General features: G+C 30.8%; 1 pseudogene; it reads left to right on the top strand.

Moving 5' to 3' along the window:
* Nucleotides 1-6,998: 6,998 nt before the first annotated feature.
* LOC131610246 (phenylalanine ammonia-lyase class 1-like) lies at nt 6,999-10,299 on the top strand (annotated as a pseudogene).
* The last annotated feature ends 1,289 nt before the right edge of the window (nt 10,300-11,588 follow it).

Below are 11,588 nucleotides of genomic sequence, written 5' to 3'. Positions count from 1 at the left end.
GTGAAGGATGAGTAATTGAGGTTTATATAGAAGTTTGTCTTGGAGGCTCCATTATTAGTATTACTTTAATTATTCAGTTTTCTTTCTTGCATTGCATGTGTGGGTGGTAGGTAAGAAGAGACAAGTTGCACAAAAAAAAGGAGTAGAAAAGAAAAAGTGGTTTGGTAGATATATATGGACCAAAACAAAAATGAGGTAGTTGGTGAGAAGCAACGAGCCAGAGAGTTGACGAGGCAATTACATGCACGAATTGACCATGACTCTTGATTTCATTCAACTCTAAACCTGGTCAACCCTCTATGTATGATTCATAACATTTATCATTAATTTTTTTATACTTTATTATACTAACTAGTCATTATTTTACTTAAAGAGTCTCTCAATAGGGTAATCATTTATCCGTTATATGTTTTTTTTTTTTTTTTTTAACTTATGTGTCTAATTTCCGTTAAGCGTCTGATAATTAATACACTTTCCAGCCTTTATTATCATTAAAAAAAATTATTTTTTTATTTATTAAATAAATAATATATTTAATCTATTCTTACTACATATATTAATTATGGTGGAATCTAACATGAACCACCAACTAAATGGTTCATGGTGAACCACAATTTCTAGTCACTGGATTAATAGGTTCTATGATATCTTATGATATATCTGTCACACCAAATTTTTTTACTCTCCCCAAATCTGACGTCATTGGCGAAAACGTTTTGCACTTTCTACTTTTGCTTTCAATTCTATGTTTTATGTGTTTTCTTATTTCCTCTGATTTGTTTTATTCACAACACCTAGTTCTTGACCGGTTCACGCTCGTACATGAGGAAAATTGATTAAACTCAAATCATTTACTAAAGCTCTGACTATTTAAAATTCACAAGACTGAGATGTCGTAGGCGTGGTCTCCCTCTCGGTGGATCTTGAAACCATCAAATCAAGCAAAGGAGCAACTGTTTTTGACAAAAATGGGTGTGAGTAAAAAAATGGCATTACAATCTCATAGTGAGGAAGAGAGCGCCTGTGTTGCTCTGTCAATTCAAAGAAAGTCACTTTAGAGAATAAGAGTTTGATCTCAATATGCATATTTAAAGACCAAAATCAATTAATATTTATAGTAAGATATCATAGAGATTATTAATCCAACCACTCTTAATAATGGTTCACGGTGAGGGATTTGATGCATTCCTCACCCTAGAAGTCACCATTAATTATTAAATAAATCTAAAAAAAATTTACTTGTAGAAATAATCTAAGAGACGTGATATAAAAATATGATTTTTATAAAAAGAACTTGTATGCATGGTAAATAAAAAAGAACTTTATATATATATATATATATATATATATATATATATATATATATATATATATATATATATATATATATATATATATATATATATATATATATATATATATGGGGAATGCTATAACACACTCATTCTTTTTTAAGAAAGTGTGTGTTAGCATCATACACCTTTATTAGTTAAACACTAAAATTTCTTTTTTCTCATCAATTTCTCTTAAAATTTTAATTATATTTAAGACTCATTTTCTCTCTCTTTCTTTTAACCAATCATTTTGAATAAAATAAATAAAGACAATGAAAAAATTAAATTTATTTTATCACCATTTCTCCATATTGTACCTCTCATACCAACCAAAAGACATTCTTTTTATCTTTTTGCAACTTCCTTCCAATTTACTCACAGTGAATTACTTCAAAACTCCTAATTATTTGTAATTTGTAAGCTTTAAGTGGCATATTTTGTTTTATTTATGATTAGAATCATTAAATATAATATTCAATGTGTATAAAGGGTTGGAAATAGTTTTTTTTTACTAAAAGTATATTCATTTATTCAAATTGAAAAATACATTGATCATTACAAATTCAACATCGCTAAAAACTGAAAAAGATGAATCTGCAAACAATCTTGCAACACCTAGGTTAAAAGCATACAACGGTAACATGAAAGTGCCTACAAATATGACAAAATAAAAATCACCAGAATATTTGTACTTCTGGATTTGCAACATTGACGCTCAAGTCTTCCTCAGATCTACAATAATTTGAAGTAAATGTGTCAATCTGAATCAACAAACACCGTTCTAAGACGGGAAAACCAACAAACATCGTTGTAAGACGTGAAAACCAACAAACACCGCACAAGACGATAAAAACTTGAAAACACACAAAAGAAGAAGTAAATCTATATGGATAACCACTTATTTAAATAAAAAGAGAAAGAAAAACGGTGTTGAAAGGTGATTTCTAACCAAAAATAGCCAAAAACCACCGTACGATTGAAGGGTTGGAAATAGTTAGTCATCTTAAAATAAAGTAATTTAGAGAGATGAAGTGGTTAAGCTGTTTTGTTTTGTTTTGATTTATATTGAAGTTGTTTCGTTTTAATTTATCTACACATTTTGTAAATCAAGTGTTATGTAAGTAGATTATTTTATGATAGCACTTGTCATGTCAATTATAAAATGGTGAGGCAATTTGTATCATTCCTGCTGAGACAATTTATTTTATCGTAAATAATTTGATAATATTTAATTTTATTTAAGTGCAAAATCATATCAATATTCTTAAAGCATGAAACATTAGTACTATTAAAGTTTGTTTTATTTTATTATTAAAAATAAATGTGCCAAAATGATTGGTTAAAATAAAGAAAGAGAAAATGACTCTTAAATATAATTATCATTTTAAGAGAAATTGAGGAGAGAGAAGAAATTTTAGTATTTAATTAACAAAGGTTTATGATGCTAACACGCACCTTCATAAAAATAAAGGGTATGGATCCTCTAACTTTCATTTCTCTACCTTTCTCTAACTTTCTCTCTATCTCTCTTAATCTACTTTCCCTCACATATTTTTCTCTCCAAAATCAACACCACTATTTTCTTTATTTCACTTAAAATATGCCTAAAGTCACCTAACTTTGCCACCAAAAAGTTAGAGAATCTTTATCCAAAAATAAATGGGTGTGTTATAGCATTATATATATATATATATATATATATATATATATATATATATATATATATATATATATATATATATATATATATATATATATATATATATATATATATATATATATATATATATATATATCAACCATTGAATTCATCAAGAGAGAGAATGTTAATACATTAATGAGGCTATTAATTTATCTCTCTTGATGAATCCAATGATTGATATTTCTTTCTCTCATCTCTCATTTAAAAATGCTCTCACTTGATATGCTATATATATATATATATATATATATATATATATATATATATATATATATATATATATATATATATATATATATATCAAATCAATTATCTGATAATAAATTATAACTAACAATCTTTATCTTTACATTAAGTTCTATATTTTATTCTATTATTTTTTTACAATTTTATAGTTAACACCATTCTTAAAGACATACTATTCGTAAAGACATAGGTATATTATTTTGGGAGAAAAGTCATCCTTGCTTAATTCGGTTCTTAATGAATTTTTAAAAAAAAAAGATATAAATCAAAGTTTAGAAAAAGTTAATTAGAACTAGTATGTATACTTGTGCGAGACTCGGGGTATAATTTTTTATGTTACAAAAATTACATTATTATTATTTATGGTTTACAAATGAAACTATGATAGCCTAAAAATAAATGGATAAATTATTAGTAGTACATGCAATATAAATAATTCAACTATTTAATAAAGAATAATTATATAATCTTTATTGTAAAAATAATTGATTGTATTATTGGAAATGATTTAATTATTATAATTAGATGCACCAAAAAAATTTTAAAATTAAAAATCGTCACCAAAATAATTGATAGGGAAGGAAACCATTGTGTTGGTAGACTTGCTAGCATAGGTTTACATATTCAAGATTTTGTTTGGTGGGATGTTGTTCATAGGGAGATTCTAATGGAATTTGCTAAAAACTCTATTGGCCTTCCTAATTATAGAATTTCTCATTAAGGGGTTTTGGTTTGGTCCCCTGTTTTTTTTCTTGCTCTGTACCTTCTCTCTTCTTTTTTTAATATATTTTGTGGTGGGATTTTCCCCCTTGGCTTAAAAAAAAAAAAATCCTATAATTAAAACATACTATGTTTTACTCTTCACTAATTAGAGGTTTTTTTTGAAGCGGGGTTAAAGGTGATTCAAGATTTATGAGGCCTGTTGATCTGATGTGTGTAAATCTAATAGGACAGGTGGTTCAACACCTTAAATTAGTTAACTTATCTCTACTAAGTAAAGGAGGGTGGAGGTGACGTCTAGGGTGTCAAGAGTCTTTGGACCGGTACATCCTATTAGATATGGACATCACATTGTTTACTCTGTTAGAGTGTAAATCATTCTCTACTTGCTTATCTTTCACCTAGTAAAAAGATATGTCTCTTTTTGGTTCTAAACTTGATAATTCAAGAGATTGGTTCGTGGATGGCCTAAGGAGGAAATTGGGTAATGACCTTCTCACCTTTTTTTGGATGGTCCATAGGCTTGATCTATTCCATTTAATGTGACATTCCCTAGGCCTTATAGTATACTACTTCCTCTGATCTCATTTATAAAAAAATTCTCTTTTTACATATATTGAATAAATAATGTATTTGGACAACATATTGTTCAGATACATTATTTATTCAATGTATTTAAAAAGAGAATTTTTTCTTATAAATAGGAATGGAGGTAGTACTACTCCCTCCGTTCCTTTATAATTGTCACTTTTTAAGTTTTTTCACATACCAAGACAACCAATGTTTATGGTTACTTTTTAAGTAATGATTTTTTTTCCAATAATATCCTAAACTTTTTAAAACTTTATTTAACTTTTTCTCTCTCTATCATAATGATTAGGGGTAATTTTGACAAAATAACAAAAATACTTTGTTGAACTTTGAAATGTGACACTTAAAAAGAAACAAATTTTTTTCACAAAAGTGACAATTATAAAGGAACGGAGGGAGTATTTAGTTAGCTTAGTAGAAATGTTGTTGGGGTTGGGGTTTGTGTTGATGATTGGTGTAGAGGAGGTCTCTTTTTTGTTTATGAGCAGGAGTTGGTCAATAATATAGTACTCATTATTCTGAATGTGATTCTCTTTGGATCCCGATAGGTTGTGATGGAGACAATTCGAAGATGATATGTTTTCAGTTTCCTCGACATACACTACACTTTTTTTAACAAAGCTAAAAACCTTTATTAATTCTTCAATAAATATCTATGGGGTCTTTTTCCAATTTTAATACAAAACAATTTTTTCTTGAATAAAGTTTTTTTGCAAGGAAGTTGGCTTCTCTATTATGGTCTCTACCTGTAAAAAAAAATTGTTATTATTAACTATTTGTAACAATTTAAATTAAAATCATAAGGAAGATTCATTTTGGTACTCACAAAATTAACAGGAAAAAGAAATAAAGAAGAACATAAAAGAAAGAAAAAACGAAAAAGAAGAACAAGAAGAAAGAAAGAAAGAAAGAAAGAAAGAAGTAGGAAGTAAGAAACAAACAAAAAAAAAGGAAGAAGACAAAAGAAGAAAGAGAAAAATAAAGAAGAAAGAGAGAGAAAAATATGAGAATGTAGTTTACTAGTGAGAGCAATGTGCATAGTGCTCTCACGTGAAAAATGAGGAGAAATGGATGAGGTGTAGAATGTACCTAGTGCAATAATGTGGGTGGTTAGGGATATTTGAATTTGTGGCTGTGCTTGAAGATAAGGTTGCAGAGAGATTTTATAGGATAAGAGAAAATATGAATCAACTATGAGGGGGACCAAAATGGATCCCCCGTTGTCTTAATGATGGAGATGTGTGGGGATTCTTAACCCTCTGATTTCTTCACGTTGTAATCAAATGGCGAAACGGGGTTGGCCTTCTTGATATTGTCTGCTTTATTGCGTTTTTTTTGTGAAGTCAACTAAAATTTTATGTATGTACTCTTTAACATGACTGTTCCCGTTCCATTCTTTTGCGGACGTAGATATGAATATAATTTTTTGCAGTTTTTAAATTTTAAACATTTATGCAGTGTTTGTTTATATTCACGATGGAAAGTACAATAGGGGTGTTGAAAAACAAATTCAATAGTTGAATTCTTGAAATGAGGTGTTGAATATGGTATTTAAAGTGAGGTGTATTAATTGGTGTTGAAAGTTTTCAACATGTTGAATGTGGAAAGAGTGGGGTCTACAAAATACTTTATAAAATTTTATTGGTTGTTTTGAATGTTTATATTTTTTAGTGTGTTGTGAATGGTGGTGGAATAGGATGTTAAATTTTATTAAACAAAATCATTGTAGTGAGTATAAATTGAATATGTGTTAAATTATTAGGTAAAAGAAAGAGAAGATGATGTGTAGTATAAAAAATAAAAAAGAAAAATGTTGAATAATAAGACCATTGTACATAGCTCAAGAGAAAGTATCTTAAAATTTGTGCCTTCCATCGTTAAAATGGATTCCACATCCAAAATATTTTCTGTCTATATTTGCAAAGAAAATGAGATTAGAGTTGCTTTTAGGAAAAAAAAGACAAAAATACCCTTATTTTAGAGGAAATTCACATGAACATTTTAATTCTCTAATCCCTTTTCTCATACACATTTGCTAGCTTGCTTCAATGTATCATATATTTTCTTAATTTTGCTAGTAAGTTATATTAAAAAACTTTAAAAGATGTTGATATAGTAATATTAATATATTTACGTGTATACTTATATTTCGGTCGGTTCATTGGTCCAGTTCTAACAGACCGATTTTCGAGTAGATCTCATGTAAACCGGCCCAAACAACCCTACAACCAATCACTTAAAAAATTAAATATGAAATATGTAAGTTTTTTCGACTCCTCGTCGGCACTCTTCTACTCCAAAACCAAATAATGTAAGAGATAATAATGATAATAATAATATTATTAATAGAGAAATACTGAAGTCTCCAAAGCCAAACCTCTATATAAAGCTCAACCTCTCTTCCTTAACTTCTTACATAGCTGATAACAAATATTGTTGCAGCTCTCTCTTTCTCATAGTAATTACTTTCTACTCTCTCCATTATCTATAAATTAGTAATTTAGTGTTACTCAAGATGGAAGCAGCAAAAACCATGACAAAAAACATGATAAAATACAATGGTGATTATTCTTTCCGTTTAACAATTAATGCTAATGATAATAATAATAATAATGATAATATGAAAGTAAGTGGTGATGATCCTTTGAATTGGGGCGCGGCGGCGGAGGCAATGAAAGGGAGTCACTTGAATGAAGTGAACCGTATGGTGGAGGAGTACCGGAAGCCGGTGATCCGACTTGGTGGCGAGACACTGACTATCGGTCAGGTGGCTGCCATTGCTTCGCAGTCACAGGACGGCCGGAAGGTGGTGGAGCTGTTGGAATCTGCTAGAGCTGGTGTGAAGGCGAGCAGTGAGTGGGTGATGGATAATAATGGTGTCATTGATATTTGCGGTCTCAACACTGTGTTTGGTGCTGCTTCAAACTGCCGAAACAATGAAGGTGGTGCTTTGCAGAAAGAGCTCATAAGGTATTGTGTGTGTAAAAAAAAAACCATTGACTTAAAATAGTTAAAAAATTTATGAGATTTTTTAGGCAAATTCTTATTATTTGTCCTACTATTTTTATATTTTTTTCTTCTATGACAATTTTTGGAAATTAAATTATTTAAGGGTGTTGTGATTATAACATAACTATTGATTTATTTTAAAATTGTTAGCAATACTTTATTAATATTACTAGAACATCAAATGTAACTTTCTCTAAAATGGTTCATTTAGGATTAACAATAAAACTAAAAGTTTAATCTCTAAAATAGTCAATAAAAAGAATGAGTAAACACTATAACAAATTAACTCAAAATACTAAGAAATTTTTATAAACAAATGAAAGTAAAAAAGAAAACTACTCCTTGTGTTATATTCACCTAATTATTGCATGCATTGGCTATAAAAATATTATTTATTTCATTTCTATAATCATTAGAGTAATAACGTTTTGAAAGAAAAATTAAAAAAAAAGTGTAGTCATTCATTAATTTATAAAGAATAAATTCTTGTTTTTCATTGTTAATATTGTTATTATAACGTAGCAAAAGTATGATCTTCAAAAATCATCTGTTGACCTTCTATAAGAAGTTAGGATTGATATATTTCCCACAAATGTATGAGCTATTTGATTAAACTATTAATTTAATTTGATTACTAGAACATTAAATGTAACTTGCTCTTGCTCTAAAATGGTTCATTTATGGTTAACAATAAAAACTAAATTAAGGCTTATTTTTAATTAATTTTTTTTTAGATTTTCAAATTCAGGAATATTTGGCAATGGAACTGAATCATGTAACACACTGCCACAAAGTGCTACAAGGGCAGCCATGTTAGTGAGAATCAACACACTTCTCCAAGGCTATTCAGGAATTAGATTTGAAATCTTGGAAGCCATAACCAAACTACTTAACAACAACATCACTCCATGTTTACCACTTCGCGGTACAGTCACAGCTTCTGGCGATTTAGTCCCTCTTTCTTACATTGCTGGTTTATTAACTGGAAGACCAAATTCCAAAGCTGTTGGACCTTCTGGAGAGGTACTTAATGCCAAGGAAGCTTTTCAATCAGCTGGAATCAATGCTGATTTCTTTGAATTACAACCAAAAGAAGGCCTTGCACTTGTTAATGGAACTGCTGTTGGTTCTGGTTTAGCTTCTATTGTTCTATTGAAGCTAACATTTTGGCTGTGTTGTCTGAAGTCCTATCAGCTATTTTTGCTGAAGTTATGCAAGGGAAGCCTGAATTTACTGATCATTTGACACACAAGTTGAAGCACCATCCTGGTCAAATTGAGGCTGCTGCTATTATGGAACACATTTTGGATGGAAGTGCTTATGTCAAAGCTGCTAAGAAGTTGCATGAAATTGATCCTCTACAGAAGCCAAAGCAAGATAGATATGCACTTCGAACTTCACCACAATGGCTTGGTCCTTTAGTAGAGGTGATTAGATTCTCTACTAAGTCAATTGAGAGAGAGATTAACTCTGTTAATGATAACCCTTTAGTTGATGTTTCAAGAAATAAGGTTTTGTGTGGTGGAAACTTTCAAGGAACACCTATTGGTGTATCCATGGATAACACACGTTTGGCTATTGCATCAATTGGAAAACTCATGTTTGCCCAATTTTCCGAGCTAGTCAATGATTTTTACAACAATGGGTTGCCTTCAAATCTCTCTGCTAGTAGAAATCCCAGCTTGGATTATGGTCTGAAGGGAGCTGAAATTGCCATGGCTTCTTATTGTTCTGAGCTACAGTATCTTGCAAATCCTGTTACAAGCCATGTTCAAAGTGCTGGGCAACACACTCAAGATGTGAACTCTTTAGGTATGATTTCCGCTAGAAAAACAAATGAAGCCATTGAAATTCTTAAGCTCATGTCTTCCACATTCTTGATTGCACTTTGTCAAGCAATTGACTTAAGGCATTTGGAGGAGAATCTAAAAAACTCAGTCAAGAAAAGTGTAAGTCAAGTTGCAAAAATGACACTTATTGTAGGTGTCAATGGAGAACTCCATCCTTCAAGATTCTGTGAAAAAGACTTGTTAAAAGTGGTTGATATGGAGGATGTATTTTCCTATATTGATGATCCTTCTAGTGCTACATATCCATTGATGCAAAAACTGAGGCAAGTCTTGGTTGATCATGCATTAGTAAATGGAGAAAGTGAGAAGAACTTCAACTCATCGATCTTTCAAAAGATTGCAACTTTTGAGTATGAGTTGAAGATCCTGTTGCCAAAAGAGGTTGAAAATGCACGGGTTGCGTATGAGAGTGGAAATCCAACAATTCCAAACAAGATCAAAGAATGCAAATCTTATCCACTTTACAAGTTTGTTAGAGAGGAGTTGGGAACTAGTTTGCTAACCGGAGAAAAGGCTATTTCACCCGGTGAAGAGTGTGACAAAGTATTCACCGCGATGTGTCAGGGAAAAATCATCGATCCTCTTCTGGAATGCCTAGGTGAATGGAATGGTGTTCCTCTTCCAATTTGTTAGCTTTATTTGTTATCTTTAAAAATGTTGACTTTGTGCAAGTTTCTAAATAATTGTCCAGCATGATGTAGCACATTAGTAGTGTTGCAAGGGACATTTGTGTGTCTGTGTGGGGTGGCAGAATTTAAAATAATGTGTGAAAAGCTTTGAGTTTTTTAGTAATCAATGTAAGTCTTGTAATTTACTTTTTATAATAAAATTTTGGCTGTTTGTTGAAGATTTATGTGAAATGCATAATTTTGGTTTGTTATTTACCAATGTTACATAGATGTTTAGTCTTTGAAAAAATAAGTAATTTTATTTTTTTAAATTAAATTCAATTGATGAATGATCTTTGACTAGAAAAATTATTTTTCGATGCAAGTGTCTGACAATGACACGCCTCTTTTCACAAGCTCTTTACAATAAATTATTATAAGAAATTAGAGAATAGTGCCAATGGCAGTTTTTTAACTTCAACCTCAATAGTCTACTGGCTCTTCTAAAATGATTGAAATTATTACCATCATTAGTTTTCTTTGAAAAAGCAAAGGAATGTATTAAAATTAAAAAAGGCATGAGACATGCCTAGGCATTACATAAGAAGTCTCTATCCAAAAATACTGATATTCAAACCATAAGTTGGAATATATCACCTCAGTAACCATCAAAATTGAACTAACAGCCAACACCTATATTGCATACACTAGACCACCAAAACGGTGACAAAAAATAGGAAATACTAAGCCACAACCCTTCAGCAAGGCCAGTGCATACTGATGAAGCCATGTCGCTACAGATGGAGCGAGACAAAGGTCGAATCAGAGATGTTTTTAAACAGCTACTACTGAAGGCAGACCCTGCGACTCGATTTTTACTGATGGAGCTTACTCTGCACAAACATTTTGATCTGACTCGCTGACTAGACCCAATTCGTTAAAATAGCCACTACCATGCCTTCCAGCACCGCTAGATTTACTGCTCATAACTCAGAATTAATCTATGATGTCAATCGCGCTTGCCACCCCTGAGAGCGACAAAACAAGGAGTTGCACCATAAGAAACTAGGGAAACAAAACAATATAATACTCGAGCCACTCCTAGCAATATCCTACTGACTTAGACTTGAACAACGATTCCCAAAGATGAAAGCTGATCCCTATTTTTTGGCTTCATTGAATCAATGATATCATGGTTCTGAAATTACTGCCCAAAAGTTTAGCTCAGAAACCCAGTGAAATTAATTATGTAACACAATCATCAATACCTGACAGCTTCAAGACATTCGATCGGAGACATTAACCATTTAGCAATGATGTAGCAAAAGCATTTTGTCTTAACTCTCATCCAATTCCAAGAGAAGAACTTTGTTTCCTTTACAATCGATGTGCATGAAATAACTTTGTTTTGAAAAATCTTTGCGTTTCTAGCCTTCCAAATACTCCATAAACAGGCGAACCAAATAGTACAAAGACCAAGTTCTTGGCTTTTCTTACCCTGTATTACTCTAGAAAATGCATTAAAATT

The sequence above is a fragment of the Vicia villosa genome, linkage group LG6 (assembly GCF_029867415.1).
Source record: "Vicia villosa cultivar HV-30 ecotype Madison, WI linkage group LG6, Vvil1.0, whole genome shotgun sequence".
NCBI classification, from domain to species: Eukaryota; Viridiplantae; Streptophyta; class Magnoliopsida; order Fabales; family Fabaceae; genus Vicia; species Vicia villosa.
The sequence above is the reverse complement of the archived record's forward strand: the minus strand, read 5'-3'. Positions and strand labels throughout refer to the sequence as shown.